At 41.7% G+C, this 13,902-nt stretch overlaps 1 protein-coding gene across 3 annotated transcripts in view; it reads right to left on the bottom strand.

Annotated features, from left to right (window-relative positions):
* The window catches only part of PTPRA (protein tyrosine phosphatase receptor type A), a 262,183-nt gene that overhangs the window by 218,770 nt on the left and 29,511 nt on the right, over positions 1–13,902 (bottom strand). Inside the window, exon 2 of one of the 3 annotated variants that reach the window (XM_048846355.2) lies at positions 4,069–4,168. The exons of the other annotated variants lie outside the window; for them this stretch is intronic. The gene's annotated coding sequence lies outside the window, so the exon portion shown is untranslated. The remainder of the gene's footprint in view (positions 1–4,068; positions 4,169–13,902) is intronic. 3 annotated transcript variants of the gene reach the window in all.

The following is a 13,902-nucleotide window of genomic DNA, read 5'->3' as shown; positions in this document are numbered from 1 at the left end:
AGTAGGGATGGGGAACATGAGCAGAGAGGACCAGTGTAAAAACAGAATTAGGAAGACCAAAAAAAGATTTGAGAACAGCTAGCCAAAGACTCAAAAAGTAATAGCAAAAAAATGTTAAGTACTCCTTAAGCAAGAAGCCTGCTAAATAAGCAGTGGGGCTACTGGACAATCAAGGTTCTAAAGGAGGAGAACTCAAGAATGATACGGCCATTGCAGAGAAACTAAATAAATTCTTCACATCAGTCTTCATGGCTGAGAATGTGAAGGAGATTCCCAACCCTGAGCCCTTCTTTTTAGGTGATAAATCTGAGGAACTGTCCCAGATTGAGGTGTTATTAGAGGTGGTTTTGGAACAAACTGATAAACAGAAATAAGTCATCAGGACCAGATGGTATTCACCCAAGAGTTCTGAAGGAATTCAAATGTGAAATTGCAGGACTACTAACTGTGGTTTGTAACCGGTCATTTAAATCAGCTTCTGTACCAGTTGACTGCAGGATAGCTAAGGTGACACCAATTTTTAAAAAGGGCTCCAGAGGAGATCCCAGCAATTACAGGCTCGTAAGCCTGACTTCAGTACTGGGCAAACTGGTTGAAAATATAGTAAAGAACAGAATCTCAGACACACAGATAAACATAATTTGTTGGGGAAGAGTCAACATGGTTTTTGTAAAGGAAAATCATGCCTCACCTATCTACCAGAATTCTTTGAGGGAGTCAGCAAACATGTGGACAAGGGGGATCCAGTGTAGTTAGATTTTCAGAAAGACTTGGACAAGGTCCCTCACCAAAGGGTCTTAAGTAAGCAGTCATGGGATAAGAGGCAAGGTCCTCTAATGGATCAGTAACTGGTTAAAAGATAGGAACCGAAGGGTAAGAATAAACCGTCATTTTTCAGAATGGAGAGAGGAAAACAGTGGTGTCCCACAGGGGTCTGTATTGGGACCAGTCTTATTCAACATATTCATAAATGATCTGGAAAAAGGGGTAAACTGTGAGGTGACAAAATTTACAGATGATACAAAACTACTCAAGATAGGTAAGTCCCAAGCAGACTGCGAAGAGTTACAAAGGGATCTCACAAAACTGTGTAACCGGGCAACAAAATGGCAGATGAAATTCAGTGTTGATAAATGCAAAGTAATGCACACTGGAATCTCATAATCCCAACTATACATCTGAAATGACTGGGTCTAAATTAGCTGTTACCACTCAAGAAAGAGATCTTGGAGTCATTGTGAACATCCATACTTCTCTGAAAACATCCACTCCATGTGAAGCAGCAGTCAAAAAATCTAACCATGTTGGAAATCATTAAGAAAGGGATAGATAAGATGACAGAAAATATCATATTGCCTCTATATAAACCCATGGTACACCCACATCTTGAATACTGCGTGCAGATGTGGTTGTCCCATCTCAAAAAAGATATTAGAATTGGAAAAGATTCAGAAAAGGGAACAAAAATTATTAGGGGGTATGGAACAGCTTCCATATGAGGAGAGATTAATAAGACTGGGACTTTTCAGTTTGGAACAGAGACGACTAGGCAGGGATAGGATAGAGGTCTATAAAATCATGATGGGCATAGAGAAAGTAAATAAGGAAGTGTCATTTACGACTTCTCATGACACAAGAACTAGGGGGTCACCAAATGAAATTAATAGGCAGCAGGTTTAAAACAAACCAAAGGAAGTAATTCTTCACACAATGCACAGTCAACCTGTGGAACTCTGCCAGAGGATGTTGTGAAGGCCAAGACAGGGTTCAAAAAAGAACTAGATAAATTCATGGAGGATAGGTCCATCCATGGCTATTAGCTAGGATGGGCAGGGATGGTGTCCCTAAGCTGTTTGCCAGAAGATGGGAATGGGTGACGTGATCCCTGTTCATTCCCTCGGAAGCACCTGGCATTGGCCACTGTCGGAAGATCGGTTACTTTGGTCTGACCCAGTACAGCCATTCGTATGTTAACTGGGGGAATCATTCCTATTACAGTCTAGTTTATTTGTGCTGGCAGAGGACAATCTGTGAAGCCATGAAGAAGTGTTGCATCCTCCTTAATGGATACACACATACACAAGAGGACAGAGTTAATGTTGCACATGCAGCACTGAACTCTGGTATGGCCTGACTTTTGCACACACACACACACACACACACACACACGCCTGAACATACTAGCAATGTCTTTTAAAAACAAAAAATGGAATTACATTTTATAACACTACCCTGAGTTGTAGTAAGTGGATGATCACATAACAAAACTGACCACCCGCAAAATCTCATTACTGTAACATTTTTCTCCAAGATCTTCAATATTTATTAATATTACAATAGCGGTAGCAGTGTTTCTCAAATGTGGCAACCAGGGGCTTTCTTGCAGCCACAGCCTCCTGGGCAATGATTGAGGGTGGGTTAAAGCAGTGGCCCCTCCCACAGGGCCACCAGCAGTGGTTGGGCCCTGCTTCCCTCTGGAGACACAAAAGCTGGAGGAGCAGGAGACCAGCGAGTTCCCCACCTTCCCAGGGGCAGTGGGTTGGGCTTCAGCCCTGGGGAGGCAGATTCCAGCCACGGCGCTTCGGGCTTCATTCCCCGGCCACAAGATGGTGGGCTCTGGCCCCGAGCTCACCACTCCCCATCACCCCTGGCCCCCACTGCCTCCCCCAATGCCCTTTCGTCCCTGACCCCCTCTGCCTACGAACCCACCTCCACATCCAGGGCTCGCCAGGGTTGAGTAAGTCTGCTGTAAAAAGTGATATTTGAATGTTTGTTAATATCACTTTTCACAGACTTAGTATCTAGCAAGTCTAAAGAAAATAGCAGCCAAAACAACCAGGGGGGGGGGGGGGGGGGGGGAGACGAGAATGTGCAAAACACCTTTTTTCTATTCTGTTTAGGTCCAGTAAAGAATAGAGACAACTGTGCATTCTTTTTATTATTGAGTCTGGGGAAAAAAAATCCTACATGAATAAATTACAATGGATTTGGACATGGGTATGCGCACATTTATTTGTTTTTCCTAAAGTTAAGTATTTTAGGAAAAATTGTCAGAGCGGCCACCAGCAAGGGTTGGTGGCCGCACTCTAAGGACACCAAAAAAATTGATGGGAGAACCCCTTATCTAAAGGTTAGGGCTCCACTGTGCACGGCACTCTGCAGACACAGTGTAAGGGACCCCGGCCAAAAGTTTACAATCTATACAGAGAAGACAAAAGGTGAGAGGAGAAACTGAGGCACAGAAGTGTGACATGACTTCCCCAATGTCACATAGGAAGTCACTGGCAGGGCCAGGACCCCACAGACATGAGTTCAAGTTTAGTGCCCCGTCCATCAGATCACACTGCCTCAGAAGTTTTGCAGAATCTTTACAGATGCCTCTGAACCTATTTTAAGCAGCTTTTGCAGAAGCTGGTTGTGTGAGATTCAACTTACTGAGTCAACTCATTAATTGCCAAGTACTGGTTATTTAGTGTGTCATTCTGATTACTGTACATGCACTTTTGATTGGCATGTACACATGCATGCATTTGTAAAAATCTTCCATTTTATGTATTTAAGATATCTGTAATGCAAGTAAGTACATATCATTTTTAAAAATAAAAGTATTTTACATGGATGCATCCCTTTAAAATGTGGGTCTGATTCTGCTCTCAGTGGGGCAAAATAAGGAGCAGCTCCATTAAAATCATTGGAATTATACTGGTGCAACTGGGATCAGGATGAGACATCCTTACTCTGAAGGCAGCACTCACATCTATGCCAAAAGGGAGAAGGAGGAGGGGAAACAACCCCCTCCCCCCAAAAAAAACAAAAAAAAAAACCCTTGCCCTGGGAGGGAGGGGGACCAAAAAAAAAAATTCCAAGGAAACTCCTGAAGTGACCCTCCCTTACCAGAGCCTCTAGTCCACGCTATAAGTGATCCTAACCTAAGCCATGGGAAAGGTACAAACTCCTCCCAGCATCAGGAAAAACCCTGAAGTCTTATCAAAATATTTTCTTTACTAAATAAATAAGTAAATAAGTAAGTAAATAAATAAATAAATTCCATGTCCAAATCGTACTTACAGTTCACAAAGTGCTGGAAGGTAATTCTCAATCTCTGTGTAAAGTCTATGTGTGAAGTGCAGAGCCAAGCAAATTTTAAAGAAGTGTCTCCTCAGTCATTCTAAAGGAAGAACAGTCAAAAGTAAAAAATAAAATGAAAAGGGAGTAGTATATGGAGCTGCTTGTGATCAGCCATGTGAGCAAAGGAAGAGTATTATCTGAGAATAAACATTATCCCAATGCTTTTGAAAAACGCTCAGTAACTCTTTATAAAGTCTTCAGAAGATATTGACAAACTCCTCCACAGTCAGAACTAGAGTTCTGGGTGGCATCAGCCTTTAGTCCATTTGGGTGGGGTAAGAGAAAAAACCCAACCTACTTCTCTCAATTTCCTTCCTTTGAGGATTCTTCTCCTCAGGTTTTTAGATTTGTGAAGAATTCTGACCTTTTAGATGCTGAGATAGTAAACAGATCCTACCTGAGCAACAAAAGCCCTACCCCTTCTGAGCTGGAAGCATTAGAGATTAAAGTCTTCCAGTTATCAGCAGTACAGGTAAACATATCACAATACCAGCATTTTCCAGGGATGAGAGGGAGTTCAGTTACCATCCCTCATTCAGCCAGGTCACTTCCCGCCCCCGCCATCCCAAGGACTAGCAACCTGAGATTATAATTGCCAAAGGGTGCGCTGATCCTTTTGAAGTAACAGCACTACCACCACCAGACTAATTACAAAAGGCCACCAAACAGCTCTCACATCTACATTAGTGATTAACCATTACTGACATGGAGTGAAACCCTGCCTGCATTTAAGTCAATGAGACCAGGATTTCACCCTTGGATTTAATACAAGCCTAGATATGAAAGGCTCTATATATCCCCATAACCTATTTCTAAACCAATCTCTGGTCTAAACCATTAAGCTTCAAAGACAAGATCCTTCCTAGAGAAGAAGATTATTAAGGTGCTGAACTGGTACTCAGGAGACCTGAGTTCAACCCAGGGCTCTGCTACAGACTTACTGAGTAACCTTAGACAAGTTACTACGGCTATGTCTACACCTACCATTTAAAGTGCAAAAAGTCCTTTTGCACTTGAACTGCGGGAGCATCTACACTTGTTAATGACTTTTTGCAATGAAACTCAGAACTTTCATAGCAAAAAGAAAACCACCTTCACGAAAGGCATACAGCTCTTACCACTGTTCTTTTTGCACTGTTGTAAAAGTGAAAACACATTCTACCAGTGTAAACACCTTTTGGCCTCAGAAGGCTATCCCACAGTTCCAAAAGTGACCATTCTGGCCAGCATCTCCGCTGCTCTGACGCCAGGTAAACAGATGTCTGCCCCCCATAAGCCCCATGAAGTTTGAAACTCCCTTTCCTTTTGCTTGTAGATATGGCAGGAAAAGCAGCCAGATAGTAGGGGGTTTTAAAAAAAAAAATGCCACAAGAAACAAGGAAGTAATGGGGCTGCTGGGACATCAAGCAGGGCAGCACAGGGCACTGATCAAAGACCCAGAATGCCTTCCGCTCACCCCCCTCTCCCTTCCCACAAGACTTATCAAGAGAGCTGCACTGTGGGATAGCTGCCCTACAGCGCTGCTCTCATCAGTGACGGAAGTGCTGTTCGTGTAAACACACTCTACTCACTTAATTCTTCAGGGGTCACACAAACCAGCGCTTTCCCTATCACCGGTGAAATTTATAGCACAAAAACTCTGCAAGTGTAGACATACCCTTAATCTCTCTGTACCACAGTGCCTTATCTATAAAATAGGGATAATAATCCTCCCCTGCCTCATAGGAGTGTAGTGATGTTAAATCCAAACAGATATGAGGTGCTCAGATACTGCATTAATAAGGTTAATAGAAAAAAAGGATGCACACACACACTAAATAAAATAAGTACTTAAATTGGCTGAAAAAAGTGTTTTGATAAAAAAAAGTTAGTTGAAAAAATGGACAAGCCTTTCACAATTTTAGTATCTTTTAGAAAAGAAGAAAGCAGAATAGCTGCTTCCAGATAATTCCTGCATAGGTCTAGAATTGGCATCTTTTCATAGAAGAGTGCAAGAGTCAGGCCTTGCCAGCATAATCCTTGTTTTCTCTTTCTAAATAGTTAGGGACTATTTAGAAAAGCTGGACGTGCACAAGTCCATGGGGCCCGACGAGTTGCATCCGAGAGTGCTAAAGGAATTGGTGGCTGTGATTGCAGAGCCATTGGCCATTATCTTTGAAAACTCGTGGCGAACCGGGGAAGTCCCGGATGACTGGAAAAAGGCTAATGTAGTGCCAATCTTTAAAAAAGGGAAGAAGGAGGATCCTGGGAACTACAGGCCAGTCAGCCTCACCTCAGTCCATGGAAAAATCATGGAGCAGGTCCTCAAGGAATCAATCCTGAAGCACTTGCATGAGAGGAAAGTGATCAGGAACAGTCAGCATGGATTCACCAAGGGAAGGTCATGTCTGACTAATCTAATCGCCTTCTATGATGAGATTACTGGTTCTGTGGATGAAGGGAAAGCAGTGGATGTATTGTTTCTTGACTTTAGCAAAGCTTTTGACACGGTCTCCCACAGTATTCTTGTCAGCAAGTTAAAGAAGTACAGGCTGGATGAATGCACTATAAGGTGGGTAGAAAGTTGGCTAGATTGTCGGGCTCAACGGGTAGCGATCAATGGCTCCATGTCTAGTTGGCAGCCGGTGTCAAGTGGAGTGCCCCAAGGGTCGGTCCTGGGGCCGGTTTTGTTCAATATCTTCATAAATGATCTGGAGGATGGTGTGGATTGCACTTTCAGCAAATTTGTGGATGATACTAAACTGGGAGGAGTGGTAGATACGCTGAAGGGCACGGATAGGATACAGAGGGACCTAGACAAATTGGAGGATTGGGCCAAAAGAAATCTGATGAGGTTCAATAAGGATAAGTGCAGGGTCCTGCACTTAGGACGGAAGAACCCAATGCACAGCTACAGACTAGGGACCGAATGGCTAGGCAGCAGTTCTGCAGAAAAGGACCTAGGGGTGACAGTGGACGAGAAGCTGGATATGAGTCAGCAGTGTGCCCTTGTTGCCAAGAAGGCCAATGGCATTTTGGGATGTATAAGTAGGGGCATTACCAGCAGATCGAGGGACGTGATCGTCCCCCTCTATTCGACATTGGTGAGGCCTCATCTGGACTACTGTGTCCAGTTTTGGGCCCCACACTACAAGAAGGATGTGGATAAACTGGAGAGAGTCCAGCAAAGGGCAACAAAAATGATTAGGGGTCTGGAACACATGACTTATGAGGAGAGGCTGAGGGAACTGGGATTGTTTAGTCTGCAGAAGAGAAGAATGAGGGGGGATTTGATAGCTGCTTTCAAATACCTGAGAGGTGGTTCCAGAGAGGATGGTTCTAGACTATTCTCAGTGGTAGAAGAGGACAGGACAAGGAGTAATGGTCTCAAGTTGCAGTGGGGGAGGTTTAGGTTAGATATTAAGAAAAACTTCTTCACTAGGAGGGTGGTGAAACACTGGAATGCATTACCTAGGGAGGTGGTAGAATCTCCTTCCTTAGAAGTTTTTAAGGTCAGGCTTGACAAAGCTCTGGCTGGGATGATTTAGTTGGGGACTGGTCCTGCTTTGAGCAGGGGGTTGGACTAGATGACCTCCTGAGGTCCCTGATATACTATGATTCTACCGCATCAGGGAGAGGGAAAAACAAAACAGAATAAAAAGGTATCTTTTCGGAGAGACCAGACCATGCCCGGGAACATGTGCAAGAGAAATGTCAGTCAACATACTGTTCAGACAAATAAGCTGCTGAACAAGGAATGCTGCAGCACATTTATAAAGAGATGGGCCCAAATACCCCCAGACCTTAGAGAAGTTTGGACACGACCTCCACAGCTCAGGCCCATTTCTAATACTATTCAGAAACGTTTTCTCCCCTTCTGTCACATTACTAGAGATGTCCTTATGAAAATAGCATTGATCAATCAGATTTTGCTGCTTAGTCACTACCTGAGCCCATAATCCTGTTTGTAACTGGAGACAAGTCCCTCCATCCCTCCCCCACCTCCACCCACAAATTCAGATTGCAACTTTCCAAAAGTCTGGGGAGGTTTGGCTCCTGGGGTGTGCTTTGGATTCATCTCTGGGCTGAATTCTACATTACTCTTATCCCCGCAAATTCTTATGGGAGTAAATGGGAATATTGGTGGCATAAAGGATACAGGATTTACTCCTCTATTTATAACATTGTGGTTGCCATGATTATGATTATAAAGTCATGCACAGGGGATAGTAACTTCAAGTGGGGATTAAGCAGCATGAAATGATGAAATCCTAGGGAACAGATCTTATTTAAGACTCCCTAGTGATTAAATAAGAGAGGGAAGAGAAATATAGTGTAGCTAGAGCCCCTCATTCCAAAGAGTTATTACCAGTACAGAGAGAACATGATCTCTCCTGTTCTGTAATCACTAGACTAATCAGGACTTCTGGATTCAGTACCATTGGCTTACTGCAAGATCTTGGGCAAGTCACTTACCCTCCCTTTCAGGTTTCTTCCTCTGTAAAATGGGAAGAAGTTACGGGTAATGTTTTGTGGGCAGAATTCTTTTTTGCATGTGAAAAGTTTTCTTAAGAGCTAATAACTGGAATCAGACAGATACAAAATACATAAAATGCAGCATTAAAGTTATTAAAAAGGAAACTTATGAGCAAGCCAATGATGCACAGAAAAGTTAGGAAAGCCACCAATGCTTCTGAACAGGCAAAATCAGGGGTCACCACAAGGTCTGATTCTTAAAGTTAGATATGAAAGGTGCATTAGATCATCTTGTCCCCTAGAGTATGTCATTTCCTAATGCTTTGTCCACACCAGTTTTCAGTGGCAAAAGCAGTAGGTTTTTACTATAACTCGTCCTGCAAAGCCAGTCCATGGTAGAGCAATCTGGATTTTGTTCTGCCTTGCACATTAAAAATATAATCATCAGTTGATGTCGGACTGCAGAATCTTTATGACAGGTGATGCTGCAAGAGGGAAAAAAACAGCTTGATGTTCAGATGTAGTTAAAAATATCAATACAACCCTTTCAAGTCTCAATATTCACAGACCAGCAAAACTTAAGACAAAGCATGTGAAAGTGCTGAGGAAAGAACATCCTTTAAAGTAATTTACGCTGAGCCACCTTTTTTAAAAAGTCAAATATGATGTAGGGCTCTTTCAAAATGTTGAGGCGCACATATGCTTTGCAAGGAACGCTTTGCTCACATGCTCTTGAATCCTTTGTCCACTGACTGGAGGTGTATAGTGGTGGTTTCAGTAAGGAAGGGAAGTTTTAGACTTTAGGAAATTAAAGCGATGACAAAAAGGACACAGTTAATCTAGAATCAGGTAAAGTCTGCAAACACAGCTAGGTTCTCAGACATTTCATTTCAGCTTGCTGAAATCCCAAACTGACTCTGGGGAATGGTAGCAGGTCAAGGCCAATATTATAAGTTGGGCATTATAACTAGCCTTATACATCTGTGTGCTCATTAAGGGTATTTTTGAAAGTACCTTTTTATCCTCTGCACAGCTGCCAGGCTACTGACCAGAGTCCTGCTGCCGCTTTGCAGCCCCCCGACCTGATTATGCACTGAATAGGTTGGGGCAGAGGAGTTGATGCCCCACATGGATCTAGAAGAGGTATTTGATTTAATTAACATACAATGGAGCACAGAATTGAAGGGACAGTACATTTGGTTTCTCCTATTTCCAGAATGGGGTAATGACCCACTGGCAGAGCTGCCTCTACTGGGGACTTCTGACCATGTCTTAACCTCTCAGGGCCTGATCCTACAAGAAAGAGGCTCAGCATCCTCAGTTTTCAGTGAAATCAATGAGAGCTGAAGGTAACCAGCATCATGCAAGAGTGAGCTCTTAGATAACTACTAGTAAACATCACAGCAGCAAAACAGAGACAAGAGGCATCTGAATGCGGGCAGTCATACCAAAAAAAAAAAAAAAAAACACACCTCTGGATGTTTGTTATTCACCTTTTCATCTCAACCTAGAACTTCGTGCAGGCCACCAAGAAGGAGAGATGGTCCAGTGCTTAGGAAAAATTCAATTCCCTGATCTGTCTCAGACTTCCTTTGTGACCTTGGGTAAGAGACTGTCTCTGTGCCTTGGTTCCCCATCTGTAAAATGGGGACAATAGCAATGCCCTACCTCAAAGGGGTATTGTGGCAACTACATTAAAGATTATGAGGTGCTCAGAGAACTTGTGGCCCCCATTACGGTAATTAGATAAACAATGCAGCTGCCACTGGGCAGGATGCGGAACCCTAGTTAACGGGAAAGTGAAAACTGGATGGTAGTGACCAAACAGAAGAGGCACGTCCCAGACTCTATGATACCCCAGGTTGGTTCTGCTTCCAAGTGAAAGTCGTGTGTTTCATGTACCTTGGAACGTGAAATGAAGATTTACACAGCTGGCTACTGCAATTCACATGCAAGGCATGGGAGTGGGGCAATTCAGCTGATAAAACAAACGGAGATCATGATTTTGTTGTTAGTAACAGGACAGAGAACCATATGGCTTGGCCGAAGAGTTTGATGATGGGATACAGAGATAGTCACCCCCATATTACCAGTAAAATCTGGGACATTGATGAAAGGTAACAACGTAAGTCCAGCTTAGTAATTGACCAAAAAAGTTGTTGTTGTTCACCAGTCTGCTATGTGCAGTGAGCTGGCGGGTCCCTCCCTAATTCAAAACTGAGGCCCAAATCAGACAAAACAACATCATGATTTGCGCTAACTGACCCATCTGGTCAGCTGCTCCAGCAAGGAGGTCAATGATTGAATGGGCCATGGCGAATGAACTCTTTTGACCCCCTCAGCATGGCCATTTTTGGTCACACATTAGACACATTGGCTGGAGAGCTTGCATTGCTGCTATTCGTGCTATAACTGTCCTACGAACAGAGGATTTCAGTCTTCTGGGATGTCTATCAAGTTAATACCTTCCAACAACACTGGAGGCATATTTAATTTTAAAATTAAACACCACACTGCAGAGAACAAGCTACCTAGCTTGATGTAACTAACAAAATTGCTCTAACTCCTCTTTGCTTACTATTTTAAATGTCCAATTGTAGCCAAACCTCAAACGGGAACACTGGGGAGAAAAAAGAATTATTGAACTGCAACAAATTGAAGAAAGTCCACAAGATCAGGGAGGTATTAAAATTCTGGGTCCGCTGAAGCCAGGAAAGATTTTAAAAAACCTCTTTGCATTGGAAGCAAAAAAAAAAGAAGACATGGCCAGAGGGAAGAAAAGTTATGCATGGGATAATAAAACTGGTAAACTTTTGACAGTGTACTGCTGTGAGTAGGGCTAGAACCAACTTATGAATAGGTTAAAAAAAATTTAAAAAGGGACGGACGGACGGACTGACTATATCCAGTATCTGGCTGAAATCAGATTCTACAGAATCCAGTGAAGCTGTACTCTTCAGGGGGAAAACCTGAAAGGAGGAATAAGGCTAGCTGGACTTTTCTGAATTAAACAAAAACCCTTTCTTTCAAAAGCTGAGTCTGTGTTTTAATAGGTTTAAACTAAAAAAGAGCTGAGTCAAGACATAAAAATTCAGATCCCACTTTCCCCAAAGTGAAGACGTGTCCTAGTACATTATAGAGATAGAGCATAAAGCCAGGTCATGAAGTTCAGAGACAGATTCACCCCCAACACACAGTACACAATTTGAGCTCTGAACTGGACTTAATTGGTTTGTTCTACCTTTTTCTCACAAGAGCATATCTGGAAGAGTCCATACATCTACAGCTCTCCCTAACCCCTCTCTTCTCTCACCCAGCCTCACTTCTGTCCCAAGCGAAAGGAGTCAAACTTCCCTGAAGCTTGGATGTCTTCAGATTCACTGTTTCAGTTCAGGCCCAAAACAGAAATGGACCCAAAAGGAAGTTCAGATGAACAATCAGGTCCAAACTTTTTCCCAGTTTTGGAGCATCCTAAGCAGTGTTCTATTTGCTCCCCTCCCCACTCCCATTCCAATTTTAATTTTAAAAAAAGATGAAATTAAAGAATGCAATGTCACAATAAGAAAAGACAAGGCCAGTACAACATACATGCACAACAACCCTATTACCTTCTACTGTTCATGGATGCATCCAAATCACATTGATAAATTGGGACTGTCATATGAATATGTGGACAGCTTTGAAAAGGCTGCATTCTAGATCCCCAATTCTAATGCAAAGGAAGTCACTGAGGGGACTGATTCACTGAGACAGGCAATATGATATGGCACCTTAACTGCTCAAGTCTACTAAGATTGGTGGCAAAAAATCATCTTTGGTCTCTGCTGAGGCTGTTTACAAGGGTGCTATTGCTGGATCAAATCCTGAGAGGTACTAAGTCCTGTTAGGATTTGGTCCTTTGTTAATAGTTACTATGAGACGTCCCTTTTGGTTTGGGCTGAAACCACCAACTCCCTTCTCACAAAAAAAAAAAAAAAAACCACACACACCACACACACCAATCTGGCAACTTCCACCAGCATCAGGGTGGATTGTTTTAAAAATCAAAGCAATTTAAACCACTGATTTCAATCATGATTTAAATCAACAAGCAGAAAACCTTGATTTAAGTCATTTTAAATCACATTTTACACTTGTACTTTTTAATTTCTTTCCTACAAAAAAAAAAGTTGATTTTCATTCACTGGCAGCCATAAACATGGCGATTTACAACTAAATTTAACCCTTCAACTAAATTTGGTGCTTTTTTGCTAGCCAGGATATACTATCTAACAATTACATAGTTTCACTTAAATTTATTCAGATTCTTAATTTTTACTTTATTATGTTAAGTACATCATTCACCATTTTCTAGGGGATGACTTTTTTTACTTGTGATTTGTCAAATTATTTGGAGGGAAATTCAAACTCAATTTAAAATCCATAAATTTTTTTTTAATTCAACAAAATTACTTTAAATATGCTGGATGGATAGGGATGTGTTATTCAAACACATTTTGCATTTAAAATTTATTATTACACAAAGAAAATATTATCTGTAATTAACTACTAGAACTGATTGTTTCTAGTCACAATGTTCATGATATTTGGATTATTAATCTCATCCTCTCACAACTAGTTTTTATTCATGGACTGGAATAAAATTCACTTCTTGAATGTCCAATTGGCTTAATTTTGAATGAATTAGTCACTGAACTGAACTAGTTGAATAAACTGAAAAGAAGAAAATATTCTCTCTGTACCTGCACAAGAGGCTTCTGCTGGCCAAAGCTGGTTTAGCATGGCAACAAACTGATTCCAGGTGCTCAGACAGTCAAACCACTAAACTAGTGGAACTTTCTTTAAAATTTGGCAGTAAATATGTACTGCTTAGTTTGTGTTCAGATTTAATTTAAATGATTTTAAACAGATTATAATAAGTGTAGGTCTTAAATTAAATTGAAAATAGTCAACCTAATTTAAAAAAAGATTTTTCCATCCTGGGGTTTGTGGAGAGAGCATCTGATTTACCACAGGTGAACTCCTATTTCTCTGGACTTAATTTTAAGGCATCTTTTTATTCCTTGCTTCATTTATAATTATGTTCATTATTTCTTACAAATGATTCCTCATTTCAGAAGGGCACTGGAGGCATAACTGTGTTGAAAGGTTCATAATGGTGTGCTTGTTCATAATTTGTATAACACCGGTGCTTAGAAGCCCTAACAAAGATTGGACTCCCATTGTGCTCTGCACTGTACAGATATAGCTAGCAACAGTTCCCTTCCCTGAAAAACCTAAAATTTAAATAGACTAGACAGATAAATGAAGCATCACTCC

This window comes from Caretta caretta, chromosome 4 (assembly GCF_965140235.1).
Source record: "Caretta caretta isolate rCarCar2 chromosome 4, rCarCar1.hap1, whole genome shotgun sequence".
Lineage (NCBI taxonomy): Eukaryota > Metazoa > Chordata > Testudines > Cheloniidae > Caretta > Caretta caretta.
This window is presented reverse-complemented; position numbering and strand designations above follow the sequence as displayed.